Raw genomic sequence first — 21,879 nt, 5'->3', positions numbered from 1 at the left:
CAGCATTCTGATTCTGATCTCAGTCTTCATACACGATGTTTCAGGGAAATACAAAGAAAAGAATGAATTCTGCTTTAGTTTTTAGTCTTGGCTTTGAAAAGAGTGTCTTTTTGCCGCTCGGAAATCTGGTTTGATGGGCATCTGAGTTTAAAGATGGCAGGCTAAGTACCTGTCCTATTATAGAGTTGTGTTCAACGGCTGTATTTAAGAAATCAAGGTTTCTAATAGCAATTATCAGTAGCCCACAAAATTGCTGGCTAACCAGACACATGTTCTTTTTAAAAACATTATTAAAATAATTTTTATTTACAGAAGTATTGTCACATCTGGGACTTTTTTTTTTCTTCATCCTAAACTGGCCATCAGATTTATATGATCGAGATTGGGCAGATGCTTGAACTTTTAAGAACTAGATTTAAAAAACTATCAATTTCTATATTAGATTGCTGTTCTAGAAAACAAAATATAATAACATGGTGCATGCTAACAATATTTATATAAGTAGTGGCAGATGAGTATGGATTATATAAAACTGCCATTTTCACTAGTCTGAATTTGACTCTCCAGGACATTATAGAATCCATCAATCAAAAAATATGAATATTATCAGTAATGATATTCCAGTGAACTACATAACTGATTCATTTCAAATGTATACATGTTAAATGGAAATATACACAGACCTTTTTTCTGTTTGAAATCATATTGATAGGTTTAAGTAGAATTTCTTTGTTTCCATAAGATACAACTAACCTTCTTTAAGCTAAAAACAGCTTAAAAGGAACTAAAACATAAAAAAGGGATTACTTCATTGAATTAAGAAACATCTGAAAGACAGATTCATCTTTCCACCTCTGAAAAGTTCTTACAAATGAAACCTGGTATTCTTCCATGACATGAATCCAGGAAAAGATGAAACCATTTCTAGTTATACTTAGTAATAAGGGACAAAATTTAAAAAAAAATTACAAACTTGCTGATGGTGAGAAATATATAGTATTAAGGTGAAATGAGAGGGCCGGGCTGTGGCACACCCAGTAGAGTGTACATGTTACCATGCACAAGACCCCTGGTTCAAGACCCCGGCTCCCAGCTGCAGGGGGAAAGCTTCATGAATGGTGAAGCAATGCTGCAAGTGTGTCTCTTTCTCTCTCCATGCCTCACCTTCCCACTCAATTTATTTTTGTCCTAATAAAAAAGAAAAGGGAGAAAAAGGAAGTAAAAGGAGAGGAGAAGAGAAGAGAGGGGAGAGGAGGGGAGGGAAGGGGAGGGGAGGGGAGGAGAGGGGAGGGAAGGGGGGAGGGGAGGAGAGGAGAGGGGAGGGGAGGGGGGAGGAGAGGAGAGGAGAGGAGAGGAGAGGAGAGGAGAGGAGAGGAGAGGAGAGGAGAGGAGAGGAGAGGAGAGGAGAGGAGAGGGGAGGGGAGGGGAGGGGAGGGGAGGGGAGGGGAGGGATAGCAGGTCGGGGCAGGATGAGGAAGGGAAAGGAAGAAGGAAGGGAAGGGAAGGGAAGGGAAGGGAAGGGAAGGGAAGGGAAGGGAAGGGAAGGGAAGGGAAGGGAAGGGAAGGGAAGGGAAGGGAAGGGAAGGAATATGGGAGAAGAAAGGAAAGTGGTAGATGTGGTAGATTCATCACGCAGGCACTGATCCACAATCATAACCCTGGTGGCAAAAATAAATAAATAAATATTAAAATGGTGAAAGAAGCCTCCAGAAAAAGAAAAGGCTTTAAAATTTCAAGCATGTGATTATGAATGAGGGGATACTTAAGGACTGATATGGTATATTAATGTGTTGCCCCATTCTGTGTCTGGGACAATACAGAGCCATATATGAATAAAGCAAATCAATAGGACTCAGCTCTATTCTCTTTGCAGCATAAGTAGCACTTGCTACCATGTTCATTTTCATTTATCTTGTTTCCTTGGGTTTCTATTTCCAGTTTTTGCACTGGGAATATTAAGGAGAATAAAAGATGTTTTCTAATCTTAAGTTTATACTCTGGTAAGCACCTTTGTCCTGCTTACCCTATCAAGTTCCATCACTAATCTAGCAAAATAACTATGAAAAAATCCTTTAATTGACATTATTTGTTTATTGGTCTGCTATCTCATTAGACTAAAATTCACAGTGAGATCACAAGGTGCGTTTCATTCATCTTTGCATCACGAACTTTCCCACAGTTCCAGGTATTTAGCTGATATTCAAATGTGTCTGAATTTAAATCAGTCCGTATAATCTTATACACCATTACCAAACCACTACTAGTTTTTCAAAGAAATTAATATTAGTAAATGAAGAAGTGAACAAATAAGTGAATGTGGCAGTAAGAATGATTTCAGGACTCAAAGATGCTCAAAGAATAGAAGTACATCATCAATGTTTAGGTTTTAGAGAGGTAGTCTCAGACAGCACTAAAGGGGCCTGCCCAAGTCATGTACCATGTTGAAAATACTTTAGGTCTTTTTTTTTATACATTTACTTGTTTGTTCCTTGTCTGAAGGTTACATGCCAACAGGAACCTTGCCACTCTTACTCACTGCCCTATCCTTACCACCTGGCCAAGTATCCCTCATGAAGAAAGAGCTAAATACACATGTGTTAAATAAATGAATGGATTGACTATGATAGTAAACAAGAATAGGGGGCCGGGTGGTGGCACGCTTGGTTGAGCGCACGTATTACAACGTGCAAGGACCCGGGTTCGAGCCCCCAGTCCCCACCTGCAGAGGGAAAGCTTCATGAGTGGTGAAGCAGGGCTGCAGGTGTCTCTCTGTCTGTCTCCCTCTCTACCACCCCTTCTCTCTTGATTTCTGGCTGTCTCTATCCAATAAATAAATATAATAAAAATATTTTTTAAAAAAACAGTGAATTTAAAAAAAAAGAAAGAAAACAAGGATAGGAGAGCACATTTCAGAAGAATTAGAAAGCACTCAGTTGAGGGTATGTGGAATTTTCAATGAGAGCAGTACAAATGAGTGGAGATACCCTACAAATCGCTATAAGCTTTGCTTGGGAACCAGAAAGAGGTCAGGGTGAGAGTCTCGAATATGGATCTGGGAGCCCTTTCTGCGGTAGGTTCAGGACTTGACTAACAGCAGACTTGAAATAAACATTGGCTGAAAAGTTGCTGAAGGCAGAAATTCTTGAGAGAAAGTGATCAGGGAAAACAAATGTAGAAAAAGAATGTTTTATTGCTGGCTATCACATCTCCTTTCATTACTATATAGAAACTCTGCCTTCCATAATTGTGTGGAGTTGTACCCCTCCTACCCTATGGTTTTGTTAATTTATCATTTCTTAAATAAAAAATAAATTAAAAAAAATAATAATTGCATAAAAATCCATCTATAAATGAAGTGTGTATAACCCATCTTTTTTTAATTAGTCAAACTACTGGTTATGTTAAAAATAATCATTGCTTGTCACGAAAGTGTTGGTAGAATTTATTAAAATCACCTTTCATCATTTATATGTGATATCTTAACCCTGTACTAATTTAGAAATAATAAAAGCTCAAAGCATATGAGCTGGCTTCTGTTATTCCTTCAGGAAATAGAGTTTCCTCCTTCCCTGTTCAGAAGCTTTCCAGATGGTTACATCAGAGATGATTTTTCTTGATACTTTTGGATTATTGTTGTTTAAGATTTTTTTTAAAATTTTTTTATTTAAGAAAGGATTAATGAACAAAAACATAAGGTAGGAGGGGTACAACTCCACACAATTCCCACCACCCAATCCCCATAACCCACCCCCTCCCATGATAGCTTTCCCATTCTCTAGCCCTCTGGGAGCATGGACCCAGGGTCGTTGAGGGTTGCAGAAGGTAGAAGGTCTGGCTTTTGTAATTGCTTCCCCGCTGAACATGGGCATTGACTGGTCGGTCCATACTCCCAGTCAGCCTCTCTCTTTCCCTAGTGAGGTGTGTCTCTGGGGAAGCTGAGCTCCGGGACACATTGGTGGGGTCTTCAATCCAGGGAAGCCTGGCCAGCATCCTGGTGGCATCTGGAACCTGGTGATTGAAAAGAGAGTTAACATATGAAGCCAAACAATTTGTTGAGCAATCATGGATCCCAAGCTTGGAATAGTGGAGAGGAAGTGTTAGGGAGGTACTCACTGCAAACTCTAGTGTACTTCTGCTTTCAGGTATATATTTTGCAGTAATTTATGGATACGTGTGAACATAAGCTCTCTCTCACAGAAACTGGTGTATATCTAGGTTATGGGACTTTGTTAGAGAGTGAACCACCTGAGACGAAATTAGAGTGTACTATAAAAGGAAAGGTCTCACCCGAGTAATGAAGCTGAAGGGTTGTCATTCCACACGTGAAGTCTCTGGATACAGTCTGAGGTGAAGCATGTTGGGGTGGTAATCATTGCGTTGCTTAGGTTGTGATCGGCGGATGCAATATTATTTGGTTTGGATTGGGAGATGCATACGGGAAAGTGGGCCCTATCCAAGGGTTCCAGGACTGGGGGAAGTAGGGGCTCTATAGTGGAGATGTGAGGTTCCTGCTGTCTTAGGGTTCAAAAAGACAATCGATAGTTAATATTATCATCACATTATTTGTTAATTGGATTAACTTTGAAAAGTCCCTTTGTTATGGTTTGCTGTACAGTATCCAGTATCTTGTATATAGCTGTGCTATTGGATGCTTCTAATCTACTTGGTCTAGGCTTTTGAGAGAGTCCGCATATCAAATACATAGCCTATATATTAAAAAGATTCAGTTCGTCTTTTGAGAAACTTTGAGACATACAATTGATTTTCACCCTCTCATATTAATTAACTATAGATTTATATGTCTACATTTTGCTAGGAGTGTACATAAACACCATTCCCACCACCAAAGGACTGTGACCCATCCCTCCCGCCCACTTCCACCCCCCACTGGCCCAGGAAGCTGCATGTCTACCCCTCACCACTGGGTTTTTACTTTGGTGCCCTACTTACAATTTGATCAGGTCCTGCTTTTAGTTTCCCTTTCAGATCTTCTTAGTCAGCTTCTGTTGATGAGTGGGATCATCCCATATTCATCTTTATCTTTCTGACTTAGTTCACTTAACATAATTCCTTCTAGCTCTGTCCAAGATGGGTCAGAGAAGGTGGGTTCATTGTTCTTGATAGCTGCATAGTATTCCATTGTGTATATATACCACAGCTTTCTCAGCCACTCATCTGTTTTCGGGCACCTGGGTTGCTTCCAGGTTTTAGCTATTATGAATTGTGCTGCTATGAACATAGGAGTACACACCTCTTTTTGGTTGGGTGTTATGGAGTCCTTGGGGTATAACCCCAGGAGAGGAATTACTGGATCATATGGAAGGTCCATGTCTAGCCTTCTGAGAGTTTTCCAGACTGCTCTCCACAGAGGCTGTACCAGTTTACATTCCCACCAGCAATGTAAAAGGGTTCCTCTGTCCCCACATCCTCTCCAGCATTTGTTGCTGCTGTCCTTTTTGATGTATGCCATTCTTACAGGAGTGAGGTGGTATCTTAGTGTTGTCTTAATTTGCATTTCTCTGACAATCAGTGACCTAGAGCAGTTTTTCATATGTTTGTTAGCCTTTTGGATCTCCTCTGAGGTGAATGTTTTGTTCATTTCCTCTGCCCATTTTTGGATGGGGTCATTTGCTTTTTTGGTGCTAAGTTTGCTGAGCTCTTTATATATTTTGGTGATTAGTTTCTTGTCTTATGTCTGGCATGTGAAGATCTTCTCCCATTCGGTGAGGGGTCTCTCTGTTTGTTTAATAGTTTCTTTGTATTGTTGTCTAAGATTTAAAAAGTGTAGGATAAGAAAGAAACTAACAGATGATCTTGTCTAATGTCTTTCTTCTACTGGGGAGATACTTAGGCCAAAGAGGAAAAGAACCGTTTTCACAAACTTTATTGCACTTCTTTCTTTTTCTGCAAGATGAAAATTAAATAATTCAATAGATTGTTCCTCTTGCTGTAGGAAGTTAATAAAAACCCAGGACATTAATTGGCCATGAATGGTTCTTAAAGTTTCCAGCCATAGTCCCTTCTTGGTAAACATTACCCTATAGCTTAGTGAAAATGTTTATCATAAATTGTGACAATGAGTGAATCACTTTAAGGTACTTCAGAAGAATGGAAGGTATGGGAAGTAGTAATGACTTGTGTAAGGAAACTGTGACTGAAGAATTAACTGGGCCAGTGGGGGACAAGTTGAGGAGGGAGTTTAGTCAAGGATTTCAAAATGTGTAATTTTTAGAAAAAAACATCAGCAACAACACTGTCAAGATTAAATCTGGACATCTGCTGGAAAACATCGTGTAATTCCTAGTGTCTTAACTGCAGTTTGCTCCAAAAGTTACTCTAAGAAGTATGTGACTGTCCAATAAGAAAGAGGACCCAGAGACATTCTCTCTTGACACAATCAGCTTCAGCCAATGCACCTCCAATTGCCAGGATGTCATCACAGGGCAGCCAACAGCTCCCTGTTACACCTGAAACAGAAAACCTTTCTACAAAATCAGCCCAGTGCTTCTTCTGGAAACTGAGAATAACAATAGGATTAATTCATGGGACTTTCATGAAAAGTTACATGTACTGTCAGTGCTGATAGTTACTATTATTATCCTTCGTATTCTGTTTGTAGTATAATGATGCAGGACAAGCACTGAGGTTTAATAGCCAGAATAATATAAAGCATGGCCCTTGACTTGAAAAAGGGGGTGGGGGTGTGGGTGGTGGCTCACCTGGTTGAGAACACATGTTACAATGCACAAGGACTCAGGTTCGAGCCCCCATCCCACCTGCAGGGGGACAGCTTTGCATGTGGTGAAGCAGTGCTGCAGGTGTCTCTCATTTCTATCCCTCTCTATCACCCCCTTCCCTCTTTATTTCTGGCTGTCTCTACCCAATAAATAAAGATAATTTTAAAAACACTTAACAAAGAATAACAAATCTCACTTCTTTTTGCTCATCTAGGAAACGATCTATTCTTTTATAGTTTTTTTTTAACAAGAAGGAGATCACCGCTATAAGTAAAACCAAGATAGCTGATTTATTTCATGATACAGAACATCATGAAATAAATATATCCTCATAATGTGGTTCAATATTTATGCCATTTGCTTCACATACACATAGAGATGTTCATATCTATATTCATCTATCCATCATTTTTAGATGGAGTAACAGCTAGCTAAGCTGGAAGAAAAGTGAGTTATGGGGAGGGCATCAGGTGGCAGACTTCTCAGACAGTATGAGAAGCAGAGCCACGGGAGGCTGTAGGAAGAACACAACAGGGTCAGGCGGGAAGTTTCAGGAGCAGCGAAGCAGTGCTGCAGGTCTCTCTCTTTTCCTTTCTATCTCACCCTTCCCTCTCAGTATCTCTCTGTCACTATTAAAATAATGTTAGGGGCAAGGGATGGGAAGGTCACCAGGGCCCAAGACTCGGTAACAACTGTGGTGGCAATAAAATAAAAAATAAAAGAATGTCTGGGGTAGAAGTTAAAATCGGAAGCTTTACTAAGAGGCTGAAATGAAGCACATTATATACAAGTGCTTTGTTGGGCCTCATAGTATGAACCTGTGATGGCTTTAACTTCATGAAACTGAGCATAACCCTGAATATTATGTATTTTATTGGGAGAGAAATGTCTGTTACTGACAGTGCTATATAGTGTGGTCTAAAGGAAGACTGCATGGTGCATAGAACAGACTTGAAGTAAACATTGGCTGAAAATCTATTATGCAGTGCTGCTCTCAGAGGCTTTTTTCCTTTCCCGATAGAGGTCAGAGAGATATTGAGAAGGAAGGGGGGATATGAAAAGGGAGAGTTGAAGAGAAAACCAGGGAAAAAAAACAAGAGACACCAAAGTACTACGTTACTGGTTTTGAACTCCTACATACTCACCTACACATACACATGCACACACGCACAGGCACGCGCACGCACACGCACACGCACACACACACACACACACACACGAACCAGAAGCCTGAACCCAGATCCTACTGTGTGCATTCAACCAGTTGGCCATCACCAGGCCCATTCACCACAGACATTCCTGATGCTCTACTCTATCCAGATAATGTTCTCTATTATTAAGGTAAGAATAAACTCAGCTTTGTCTCATCACAGATTGTATTGGTGACATTTTGCCCAGACAGCATTCGACATTTCACTTGTAAGCGTAGCTTCTAATGACACAGGTGGGATAAAGAGAAAGAAAACACCCACAAGCCTAAGTAGCCAGGAGAACTAAATATTTTTGAATAATCAGGCAGAAAGGAAATTTGGCAACTAAGTTCCCCTTATACACATAAACCAGCCATGCTTACATGGGTTTGTTCATCTTCCTTATGACCAAGAATTGTGACTTCCAAAGGATGTTCTAGAAGGTTAAATACATCTACAAATGGATAGAATAATACCTAACTAACTCTTAGAATTAAAGGAGGATTAAATAAGTGAATAGATGTCAAGTGATTAGAATAAGATCAAAACATACCAGTTACTAAAATATTCTGTTTCCGTAAGTCTACCTTTGAATTCAAGTATTAGTTAATATACTGACAAGGATCAGATGAATACAGAGTTGGAGTGATGGTTAGAAAAACTCTCCCAACCTGGTATAAATATCTTTGTTAACAATCTTTCCAGGCCAGTTCTCAACAAATTGTAAATTGATGTGACTACTATGTCCTGTAATCTGCTTTCCTCCAATTTATTGAAGCTTTTGTATATATTATCTAAACACTGAAACAAAATAATCCCCTCTTCTTGAATGTAATAATCCTATTAAAAGAGTAAACATGCTTTGCATGACTGACCTTGTTTTGATAGACTAAAGAGGACTGGTCTATCCTATTATAAAACAAAATAAAAACAAACAAACAAAAAAACAGTAACAGTGGGCAAAGAGTGAACTGAACAGAAGGTCAGGGTTGTCGGGACAGAAGTTTGAGTAGGAAACTCTATGAGCTGAGAACTGGGGAGTTTTATTAGGAAGTGAAGAGGCATAGGAGATAGATAGCACTTTGTATCATTTTTTTTTTCTTTTTCAAAATTTGGAGTTGTGAGAAATGCTAAAACAGCATTCCTCAGAGTCCCATTTCCAAGTTTGCCTGAAGGCCCAAAAGCAAAAGATCGAAAGCCTGACCTATGGATTGATGAGGCTTCCCACAACTTCTTGTGACTGGGATTTTAGAACCAGTTTGCTTCTCTCCTGGCTCTAGTGACTTTTCACACAGTCAATCTCTGAAATTTACTTCCTCCAGGCTTCATTTCCAAAAAGGATGCTGAGGGAGAAAAATGAAGAAAAAACAGATGCAAAAAGTCCCCCAGAAGTTCACAGTGCCCACAGGAGGCAAGTGAATTAAGCATGCAAACCTGAAGTCTTTGCTGTGTATCTCAACAAAATGTGGTGACATTTCTAGTGGGATGTCACTACAGTGGTGACCTGCCTTCCATTTCATTACTCAGACCTCCACTGGAGCATAATCCAAGTTTAATGCTGTTTCTGAGTCTTAAGAAAAAGAAATGTTTTCCTTCCTACAGAAAAGCTCTCTCTAGAGTAGCTGCAGTCTGAATACTCTGTTACCTTCTCATAATGCCCTTAAAAGCGGTGGCAGTGGGTTAAGCGCACATGGCGCACATCGCAAGGACCGGCGTAAGGATCCCAGTTCGAGCCCCTGGCTCCCCACCTGCAGGTGAGTCGCTTCACAGGCAGTGAAGCAGGTCTGCGGGTGTCTATCTTTCTCTCCCCTTCTCTGTCTTCCCCTCCTCTCTTCATTTCTCTCTGTCCTATCCAACAACGAACAACATCAACAATGGTAATAATTATAACCATAACAAGGCTACAACAACAAGGGCAACAAAAGGGGGGAAAATGGCCTCCAGGAGCGGTGGATTTATGGTGCAGGTGCACCGAGCCCAGCAGTAACCCTGGAGAAAAAAAAGAAAAAAAAAACATCAAAAAGTAGGAGCATGACACATGGAACCTACAAGAATTCTCCATTCTTGGTTGCTTATTAAGAATATCCTGGGTACTAGAAACAGTTATTTTCACCCATTTCTGCAGCTCTTAAAAATTAGAGCAATGAGTCCTTTAGTTAGAAAATAATTCATAGCTTCAAATTTAAAACACAATATGAGGTTGTGGGATTCCGTTTTTATTTACCCAAAGCAGAATGAAATTCTCTTGCCTGAAACATAAAGTCAACTCTTGTTTGCTTGAGGTTGCTTAATGAACAGAATAACTTCTCTCCCCAGGGAACAGTCCCCTGCCACCACCAAGGGAGGTATAAGATAAAGAAGGAGCAACAAGAAAAGACAAACGGGATAGAGACAGAAGAAAGACACCCAGAATACAACTGTGATAAAGAACCTTTGAATACAGTGATGATATAGAATTCAATTCACAATGCAAAACAAATAAAATTGCCTATTTATGTCACTGTAGTTTGAGAGTGGCAAGAAGTCTCTTAACAATGCTACGGAGCAGAGCCATCACTTCCTATTGCCACCCGGGAAATGCATGCAATATAGCCATCTCTTCTCTGGCATTTTTTTCTTAAATTTTGAAAATTGATTCCAGTGGTGTATTACAGTATGTTTGAAAAGATATAAAACAGAAATAATAATAAAATCTGAGTTTCATATATTTGCTCCAACAAGTAAAGAATGAACCAACTTACTGTGGTGTTAAAGTTTTAAGTATTGGATTGGTAAATAATCAGTTATTATTATTATTATTTTATGGAGAAACCATAGCACTCAGGCATTTTCAGTGCCTGGGATCAAACTTGGAACTTTAGGTCATTCAAGTCCCTCACTCTACCTCCCACTGAGCAAGCATTAAACTTGACCAATTAAATTCTTATTTTGCTTTTTGAAAATTATTCATAAACTTGTATACAATGGATATGACCAATAGTTTAGAGGTATTTACCTTCTATTGATGAAATCACTCATCTTAGACCAAGTAAGAAGCCCTGTAACTGATTTGTGTGTTCCTTATTTTATTTTATTTTTATCATTCCTATGGTCTGTGATCATTTCCTTGATATTGAACAGTACAATTGTGTGCACATTGTGTTTCTGAAACTAACATAGTTCCAAAAATTAGTCATATCTCCAGGAATCCCTAATCTTTTTATGTGAAATTACATTATGGTGCCATAAAACCTTCATTAGATAAACCTATTGCTGTGAGTTTGTTACCAATTCTAGAAATTTTGAATGGTCAGAAATAATGGTTACATATGCTTGATAAAGACAAAAGTATACCTGAGTTCATTCAAAACTTCTAATTTATATTTAAGATTATTTAAATATTGTATGTTTTATTGGGGGATCAATGTTTTACAGCTGACAGTAAATACAATAGTTTGTATGTGCATATAACATTTCCCAGTTTTCCACATAACAATACAACCCCCACTGAGTCCTCTACCATCAAAACATTGTATTCTATATTTGGTTATTTTTCTCTTAATCTGAAAACCATAATCCCTAAAAATGTTTATGCAATTATTTATTTGTTTAACCATCTGAGTTTTTCCAAAATGTGTTCAAAGATAATGTCAACACTCCTCTGATCCCAGGAGGTGGTGCCCAGCACATAGGTTTTGGACTCTCAAGCATGAGGTCAGAATTCATGATCATGACGTCCGAGTTCAATATCCGGTATCACATATGCCAGAATGGTACTCTAGCTCTCTCTCTCTCATACATCAACAAAATGTCCTTTGAGTCTAGTTGAATATCCCTTCAGTTTGTTTGGGTTCTTTCCTTTCTGTGTCAGAATTGTACAGTCAAAATATTACACTTTAAAGTAACTTGAAACATTCTCTATGGAGTTATTATAGTAACTTGATTCAGAATTAGATTTGTGTGTTTCAATGGATTTTTTTTTTTTTGGATAGAAGGACATTCTTTGGTATTATTTTATTTTATTGAAACTCCCCATAACACTCAGTGGTTCCATGTTCAAATAGCTAAAAAGGAATGCAGCTCAGGAAGTATCATAGTAAGTATATTCACAGGCATGAGGTTCTGAGTTCAGTACCTAAGTGCTCAGTATAACCAGAGTGATGCTCTGATTCTTTCATAAACAAATAAATAAATAAATAAATATTTTAAGTATTACAATCTGTTTATTACTATACTTGGTATGTAGTAAAATAGTTTGAAAGGTGTCATTTTGGGAGTTTTCCTGTGTCTTTAGAATTAATCACTCCAGATAGATCATAAACATCTTCAGAGCAAAGACTATAACCCATATACTACTAACATACTTTCCACACAACTGAAATTAATTGGCCACATTTTCTTCCCAACTTTGTTGTGTAGTGAAAACTTTAAAGACCTACTCTCCTGGCAAATTTCAAGGATACAACAACAGTACTGAAATTTCAAAAGCCACTTCTTCTAGCGTTTGCCCTTCTTCCATAGCCAGTCAACAGCGTCAGGTTGAGCCTGATGTAAAGTTTCGAGACCTCCTTTGAATCTGGAGAGGTGGCAGTCGTTGACTATGTGGGTCATAGTCTGTCTATAGCCACAGGGGCAGTTCGGGTCATCTCTGGCTCCCCAGCGATGGAACATAGCGGCGCACCGGCCATGGCCTGTTCGATAGCGATTGAGGAGGGCCCAATCATAACGTGCTAGGTCAAAGCCGGTTGACGCTTGCAGGGGTCTGTGATGAGGTGTTTGTTCTTCACCTCAGCTGACTGCCAACTCTTGTTTCCAAGAGTCGAGAACAGAGAAGTTCAGTGTAGGCGTAGGGGACCAGATTGGGTGACGAGACGTCAAGCGTTGAACAGGGTGGGCGAAGATATCCGCATATATTGGCAGGTCTGGTCGAGCATAGACGTGGGAAATGAACTTAGATGATGCCGCATCCCGACGAATATCTGGCGGGGCGATGTTGCTAAGAACTGGCAGCCATGGAACCGGGGTGGAACGGATGGTTCCAGAAATGATCCTCATGGAGGAATATAATTTGGAATCGACCAAGTGGACATGGGGGCTACGGAACCATACTGGGGCACAGTATTCTGCAGTGGAATAGCATAATGCCAGAGATGATGATCGTAGTGTGGAAGCGCTCGCGCCCCATGAGGAGCTGGCCAGTCTTGCAATGATGTTATTCCTCGCGCCCACCTTTGCTGCAGTTTTTATGAGATGTTCATGAAATGACAGAGTGCGATCGAGAGTAACGCCAAGATAGACTGGCTGGGCTTCATGCCGGATTCTTGTATCGCCAAGCTGCACATTAAGCTCACGCGAGGCTGAGGCATGGTATAGATGGAAAACAGATGATACCGTTTTTGCAGTGCTAGGGATTAGTCGCCATTTTTTACAGTAATCAGATATCAGAGACATGTCTTTCATGAGTGTTTCCTCGAGGATATCAAACTTGGATGCCTGAGTTGCACAGCAGATGTCATCGGCGTAGATGAACTTCCTTGAAGAAGTTTCTGGGAGGTCGTTGATGTAAATATTAAATAGCGTAGGAGCCAGAACAGAGCCCTGGGGGAGGCCACTTGAGACAAGTCTCCATCTGCTAGACTTGTCACCCAGATGCACCCGGAATCTTCTGTTTTGGAGAAGAAACGATATAGTGTTGGCCACCCATGGAGGCAGGCATCTTGAGATCTTGACTAGGAGACCATGGTGCCAGACCGTGTCATAGGCTGCTGTGAGATCAACAAAGACAGCACCCGTCTTTAAATTCTTCTGGAATCCATTTTCAATGTAAGTTGAGAGGGCCAGGGCTTGTTCGCAGATAGATCTTCCTGGGCGGAAACCAGCTTGGGCGGGTGATAGGAATTTCTCTGTAAGAGGAGAAATACGTGACAGAAGCAGCCTCTCAAGGAGTTTGTAACACACGGAGAGGAGAGAAATTGGTCTATAGCTGGCGGCCAGTGTTGGGTCTTTCTTTGGTTTCAAAACTGCTATTATCTTCGCACGACGCCAAATTTTGGGCATAGAAAGCCACTGTGAAAACATTCTAGTCTTTTAAATATTAAAAGTAGAACTGATCAAGCAATCCCACTTCTAATTGTATGTGCAAGGAAGTGAAATCATTTATTTGCTTACATATATCTCTCCATTTAAGAAAGCAGGCTCTTGGGAGTCGGGCAGCAGCTCAGCGTGTTAAGCACATGTGGCACAAAGTGCAAGGGCCAGCTCAAGGATTCCGGTTCGAGCCCCCAGCTCCCTAGCTTCAGGGGAGTTGCTTCACAGGTGGTGAAGCAGGTCTGCAGGTGTCTGTCTTTCTCTCCCCCTCTCTGTCTTTCCCTCTTTTCTCTATTTCTCTTTGTCCTATCCAACATCAATAACAACAACAATAACTACAACAATAAAACAACAAGGGCAACAAAAGGGAATAAATAAATATAAAAAAATTTTTAAAAAAGGAAAGCAGGCTCTTTAAAATCAAAAGCTAAGCACCATTCACGTTTGATTTCTCTGTGTCTAGCACAGTGCCTGAGTCGCTGCTAAGCAGTCGCATCTGAATTAAAATGAATCTATACCTGCTGCTGCCCCCAAGAGTTTTCGCTAAATCTGGGTTTAAATTATTTCATTTCTGACATTTCACACCTTCTATTTCCCACATATGTCTGTGTCTTGTGGAAGGTTAACCTATTTCTCTCAAATGGAAATGAAAAATACAGTATTTAACACCTTACAAAATAATAATTTAGAAAAGATGTTGTAGCCATTCTCTAAATAAGGCTTCTTGAATAGCAGATTCTGAATGTTTCCACATTCACCTGGCTGTGCTCTGAAATCTCCTCTCATGAAGCTATGAATTCCTTCAGAATACACCTCAACCTCTACCTCCATTCAACTAAATATTTGATTTGCTATCAGTTGGCTCAATTTGTACTCAGCTTCAGAGAGGAGAGAGAGTCTCCTGAGATTGAACCATGAGTCGGCAAGTCCTTTGGTGCTGCCTCCTGTCCACATAGCGCATCAGGGGAGAGCAGCCAGATGCAGTGTATTCAGGTGTGGACCCAACTGTCCTGTGAGGAGGCCTTTTCTCATCTCTATCCTTGCTGAACCCGAGTACTGATGAAGGGTTAAAATATCCCCCTAAAGTCACAAACAGGGTCTGGGGAGACAGTTGACCAGGTGAGGTACATACCTCCCAGCACCACGTGAAGTAACACAACAGTACCAGGGGAAGCTCTGGCTCTGTGGTGTCTCTCTCCCTCTCTGTCTCAAAGTTTCATTCTGAATGTGAGAAATGACTCAACCAAGAAGTGAAGAAATTGTGCCTGAATATAGTCATCACTCTAAAAAAAAAAAAAGCCATCAATGTGCTTTTGGAATTGTGATTCTTTAAGTAGAAATATAGAAGATAATTGAGATTAGCTGTATAAATTTGGTCTCAAATCCATAGTTTAAAATTACTGATATGATTGATGTCTTAATCTTACTATTAATTATATTTACCAGATACCTGTTATTTTCTGATTATATTGTTTGGGAAGATATGGTTTCCAAGGATGAGTTTGTAAAATTTATTTTTATTAGTGATTTAATGTTAATTTACAAAATTACAAGATAAGAAGGATATAGTTCCACACTGTTCCCACCACCAAAGTTGCTGTGTCCCTATTCCTTCCATTGGAAACTGCAGTAGTTCTCCTGAGGTCACAGATAGAGGTTGACTATTATTTCTATACTACCTATATTTATATATTTTGTCCATTTTTCTGTGGTTCTGCCTTCTTTTCCTTACTAACACACACCTATACCTGCTACTACTTCCAAATGTCCTTTCTTTTTTCCTCTTCTCTCTTTGCATCCTGATGGAATTGAAGTTCAGAACCCTCTGGCTGTCTCCCCCTAACACTTCTCCCCTCTGGGAGTATGGGCCAAAGTAAGATATTTTTGTTTGTTTGTTTTGCCCCCCAGGGTTATTGCTGGGGCTCTGTGCCTGAATTTCAAATCCACTGCTTCTGGAGATCATTTTTTCCCAATTTTGTTGCCCTTGTTATTATTATTGTTATTGTTGTTGTTGGATAGGACAGAGAAAAATCGAGAGAGATGGGGAAGACAGAGAGGAGGAGAGAAAGACATCTGCAGACCTGCTTCACCGCCTGTGAAATGACCCCACCCTGCAGGTGGGGAGCCGGGGTCTCAAACCAGGATCCTTCCAGGGATCCTTACGTTTCATGTCATGTGAGCTTAATCCGCTGCACTGCTGCCTAGCCCCCCAGGATTTTTTTTTTTTAATGATAGTTGTTTTGAAACAGACAGAGATGAGAGATCTAATCCAAGTCAGAAAGCAAGCCAACATTCCAGGAGAGCAACAGGGCACCTTCCAGTAAATGTCACTCTATTGTGAATTTTATCAGTAAACACATGCTCTCTTTTAAACTCACTTCCAGACTTTGAGGATCTAAAGGATTGAAACATCTGGCCCCAGTGGTGGGTAAGTGCACACATTACAGTGTTCAAGGACCTAGGTTCAAGCCTCCAGTCCCCACTTCTAAGGGGGAAAGCTTCACAAGCAGTGAAGTAGGTCTGCAGATATCTCTTTGTCTCTCTTTCTCTCTATTTCCCTCTTCCCTCTAAATTTCTTTTTCCTATTAAATAAAAGTAAATACAGTTAAAAAAAAAAAAAGAATTGGACCATCAATAAACAGGTCCTGACATCTGTTCTCAGAGTCATATGTGGGTTTACCCTAGTTTGCTATATATTTGCACACTGTTACATTCCTCTCTTCATGGCATTTCTACTGTTAACAGTCTTATATTTACTTGTGAATGTTTTCTTTTTTAAAAATATTTATTCCCTTTTGTTGCCCTTGTTTTATAGTTGTAGTTACTGTTGTTGTTATTGATGTTGTTGTTGGATAGGACAGAGAGAAATGGAGAGAACAGGGGAAGACAGAGAGGGGGAGAGAAAGATAGATACCTGCAGATCTGCTTCACCGCCTGCGAAGTGACTCCCCTGTAGGTGGGGAGCCAGAGGCTCGAACTGGGATCCTTGAGCAGGCCCTTGTACTTTGTACCACCTTTGCTTAACCCACTGCACTACCTCCCGACTCCCTGTGAATGTTTTCTTAAAATGTGTCTCCACAAGTAAAATGTAAGTCCCATAAAGACAAAGACTGTCTCTAGTTTGCTGACTACTACAGACCAAATAGATAGTGCTGTACATTGTATATACTAGATATTCAGAAACTATACATGGCAAGGAAGAAGGAAGGGAGGAAGAAAGGGAGGAATGGAGGAAGAAAGGGAGGAAGGAAGGGAGGAAGGGAGGAAGGAAGGAAGGAAGGAAGGAAGGGAGGGAGGGAGCGAGGGAGGGAGGAAGGAAGGAAGGAAGGAAGGAAGGAAGGTTTTCTTTCAAATTTTTTGTCTTCTTGTAAGAGATGGGAGCTAACTGCCTTTAAGTTCCAGAAATCTTCACCACTGGATTCTTTTTCTGGGTCTCAGCTCCCTTGAAACAGCAGGATTTGGTCTCCTATAGGAGTTGAATATTTGCCTAAAATGCAAACAGGTTATCAGAATCCTTCTCCCAATGTTATTGCATTGGGCCTTTTAAAATCATGGTATCTCTCATGTGAGGCAAAGAGCCAGAAAAGGCCATCTGCTCCATAAATTAAAAGTTCATAGCTTTTAACTCTTGTGATGGATATAAATGCCGCCGCAAATGGACTGAAGAATGTGGAAACCTGGTTCGATTTTTTTGCTACCCAGCAGCCAGGTCTTGCTCTATTGTTCTTCCTGAAGTGTTCTTTGATGAATAGTTCCCCAGTGATAGGGAGGAGGTGGTGGTAGCCAGAGCGGCAGAGGCAGTAGCCTGCCCTTCTCACTGGCTGATGGATCTACGATACCTGAGTGCTAGAGAGCCAAGGTGGTAAGTGCAGCCATCTTTCTCTTTTACGATTTCTCCTTCTTTTCATTAGGTTTGACATTTTTGAGATTGAGCTTTGTAACTAACTCTTAGCCCAAGGCAGGGACTGGGAAAATGAGAATTTGTTGAGAAAGTGACCTCCACACCCCAACACAAAGTGTGAACAACTGTACTTATGATGGGTCATGAAAGGAACGCAAGCTTGGATTTATGTTCAGGCGCCACAGTTGATTTGATAAAGTAAAATGAAACCAGCATGGCTTGCACCTGCAGGCTGGCTCAAGACTTTCAAAAAGAAAGATCTCTATGATCTTTGTCTTTCTGTATTATAGTCTGTGCCCACTCGGTACCCACAAATGACTAGCTCCTGCCATCAGTGATGAACTGGGAAGCCTGGGTCTAATAAATAAGACAAGGAAAAGAAAGCCAGAGAAGCAAAAGTGCTTGATGATGAAGCTAAGCTAAGTCTCACAAGATGCTCATGAAAGTTTTCCACCCTGCATCAAGGGTAAAGGCCGATGAAGCAACTTCCTGTCATGGGCAGCTGTCTAGAAAGCAATTCATGAAACACCAAGTGGTTGGAGGGTTGAATTGGTTGGTTAGGTGATTGGAATCCTCATATGCATTATTGTGCATAGAGTTTGGGGAGACAAGAATGGCCATGCTTCAGAATTTTAGTTCCATCTCAAAGGTCCTCTCCAAACGGTAGTCACTGCGTATGCATATGCACTGTGATAGCTCTGAACCAAGAAGGGCAGCATTGTCTCTCAAGAAAATTTCCTGTAAAAATCCATACAACAATATTTGTAACTGATTTTTCAAGAGCATGGGCATTTTTTTTCCTACTTTGTGTGGAGATCAAATTTCCTCATAGCGACATCAGGCATGGAATGTCAACCCTTCAGCCTCATTACTCGCGTGAGATCTTTCCTTTCATAGGATTCTCTAATTCCATTTCAGGTGGTTCACTTCCTAACAAAGTCCCAAAACCTAGATATAGACCAGGTACCATGAGATAGGGCATATGTTCACAGATATCCATAATTTAAGGCAAAATATATACCTGAAAGCAAAAATGCACAATAGCCTACAGTGAGTCAGTATATGCAGCAAGCAAGTAGAAAGACCTAAAAAGACACCATAAAGTTCCTAATGTAATAGTATCTACTTAGAAGTAGATAACCTCCTCACCTACATCCTATTACACTTCCCTCACTCACTCCAAAGCTAACCTTAACAAAGTAAGGACTGCAAAAGCTGCATAAGAACAAGAGACTGGCATACTTTAATGATGACTCTTTAGTAACTATCAGACCACCACATCAGTTGGGGCCCTAGTCGGGGAGTTCTGAGATTCCCAAACAGACATGATGGGCCTAGACCTCGAATAAATCCCTCTCTCTATTGTTGCTGGTCATTTCTATCAGGAACAACACAATAGAACCCTCTGTGGGTCCCCATAGGACCTTGCCCTCAACCTGGATCAACCACAGTAGAGAATGTTCCCTCCTCCGAAGGGAGGCTGGACAACATACTCTATCTTCCACCTGAGGAAGATGGGTTCTGAAATTGGGGCAGCTTGGAACGTTCCTACTCATGACCACAGAGCATGAGCTCAGATCTACAGTGATGCAGAGGTCACATAGGCTCCTAAGCTGAATATGGGCCCCAGATCACATCAAGTCGATGGGGTTTACAGTCTACAATATTTATATACCTTTCCCATATTTGGGAGCTACTCTCTTCCCTTATCCAGCTTTCTGTCCTTTTTCCAGCCATGACATTATCTCCCCAGACAATAACTTGGGTCCACCTGCATATTAGATTTCAGGCTCTGAAAACAAACAAACAAACAAACACTAATGTAGTCATGGGCCCTTTGGAATATAGCTAAAATAGGCCTATTAACTATCTATAAAACAGAGACCCTCAAACCTTCATCTGCACTAATATAGCTTTTAGGTCCAAGATTAGTCAACAATTTGTTTGGCTTTATATATCAACATTCAGCCACCAGGTTCCAGATACTACCATGATGTCAACTGGACTTCCCTGGGCAGAAGACCCCACCAATGTGTCCTGGAGCCCTGCTTACCCAGTGCCCTTCCTCATTAGGGAAAGAGAGAGACAGACTGGGAGTATGGATCGGCCTGCCAACACCCATATTCAGTGTGTAAGTATTTACAGAAGCCAGACCTTCCACCTTCTTCATCCCACAATGATCTTGGGTCCACACTCCCAGAGGGATAAAGAAAAGAAAGCTATATAGGGGATGGGATATGGAGTTCTGGTGGTGGGAATTGTGTGGAGTTGTACCCCTCTGATCCTATGGTTCTTGTCAGTGTTTCCTTTTTATAAATAAAAATTATTTTTAAAAAATCCTCATACCAAATATTTTTTCTTCCTGCTCTGAAAGAGACCAAAGGAGCTGCTGCCCAGTCAGCAAATCTCAGAGAAACAGCTGAACACATGAATTCTCTGTCAAGAGGGGCCTGGGGCCCCAACTGAAAGGGAGTGCAGTATTGCTTATTAAAATAAATTAGTTAACCTAATAAATGAGGGGGGAGGATAGAAACGAGAAAGAAAATGATCCCTGTTTAATGTGTCTGTTTAGGCATGCAGGGACAGAGAGTCTATAAAAATTCTTAAGGGAATTAAAACACATGTGCACCAATGCTGTGCTTCCTTCTTCTACCAAAAGACCAGAAGCCTCCAGAAATACATTTTTAAAATCTTAACCTGTGGAGAAACTACTAGAAGTCAGTAATTTCTTCACTATCAGGTATCAGTATTTGTCCACCTTTTCTCAAAACCTGTACAACATCCCTATAAGGACATTCCCTTATACTTTAAATCATCTTTTCTTTCTAGAGTACATGGTTTAGTCCCCACTTTGTATAAACAGAAACAGAAACAAAAAGTGTCAGACACACATCTCCCGAAAATGGCTAAGATAAATCGGGTGATGAAACTAAGATTTGAATTGTGTTAATATCTGGGAAGCTTAGATTATTGGACAAAGACATGCAGTGGTTAAATATTGGTTCTCAAATATCACCATTATCTTTTTTTAGATGAAAAATTTAGTCATTAATCAATACAGTCAGTAATCAATAGGAAAATTTTACCAATTGCCTACAATTTTACCAATTGCCTACAATTGCCTACAATACATAAACTCTCGGTTTGATTATAAATGTGCACACAGTGGAAAAAACAGTGACCTAGTTTTCAACAAACATTTACTCTAGTTATTGTTGTAAAACTTGTATACAGAGAAAAGTAGCTGACCTTTGTGTCAAGTAATGTTAAACAAAATGTATTTGCAGTATGGGCATTGATGAGAAAAGAATGCTGTCTACTACCTGTAACCATGAGCTGCGAGCTGGAGAGGGAGCGCTGAGACATTAGCGGTGTAAGAAATCTGGACTTTCCAACCCAATCCACTGGCCAGATACATGCAACTGAGTGACTTCAGCTGATATTGTGTGGAACACAGGTACCTTCCCAATAAAGCCAATATACCCACAGCCATGAATTATTCTAACAATTGTCTTTATTTTATTGATGGACTTCCTTTCAGCATGATGTTCTCAGACTTTACATGGTGCTTACATGAATGGCTCCAAGAGGCAGTTGGAAGAAATTGCCAGTCTGTTTATATGATGACCCTGGATCTGGTACAGCCTTAGTTTTGCTACACATTATGGTCAAAGAAAGTCACAAGGCTGTCTCAGATTTCTAGAGGGAGGAATTGAACTCTCTTCTTTACTAGAAAAACTAGAGAAGGAAACGGCCAGTTATGGAGACTGTTGGTGAGTAAAAGTGTTAGAGAGAGAAGACAGAATAGACCCTCTCTGATAAACTGAGTTCTGGAAACAAGAACTGATTTTATTTCAGCAAGTCAGCTTTCTGTGGGCCTAGGAGTGTGTTAACCACACAGAAGAGAATCGATTGATGTTAGAACTCAAAGAGCTTTCCATTATTGTTGTTGTGAGGGCTGGAGAGGGGTGTTTTTCACATCAGT

This window comes from Erinaceus europaeus, chromosome 19, assembly GCF_950295315.1.
Source record: "Erinaceus europaeus chromosome 19, mEriEur2.1, whole genome shotgun sequence".
Classification (NCBI taxonomy): domain Eukaryota; kingdom Metazoa; phylum Chordata; class Mammalia; order Eulipotyphla; family Erinaceidae; genus Erinaceus; species Erinaceus europaeus.
Note: the sequence above shows the minus strand (reverse complement) of the source record.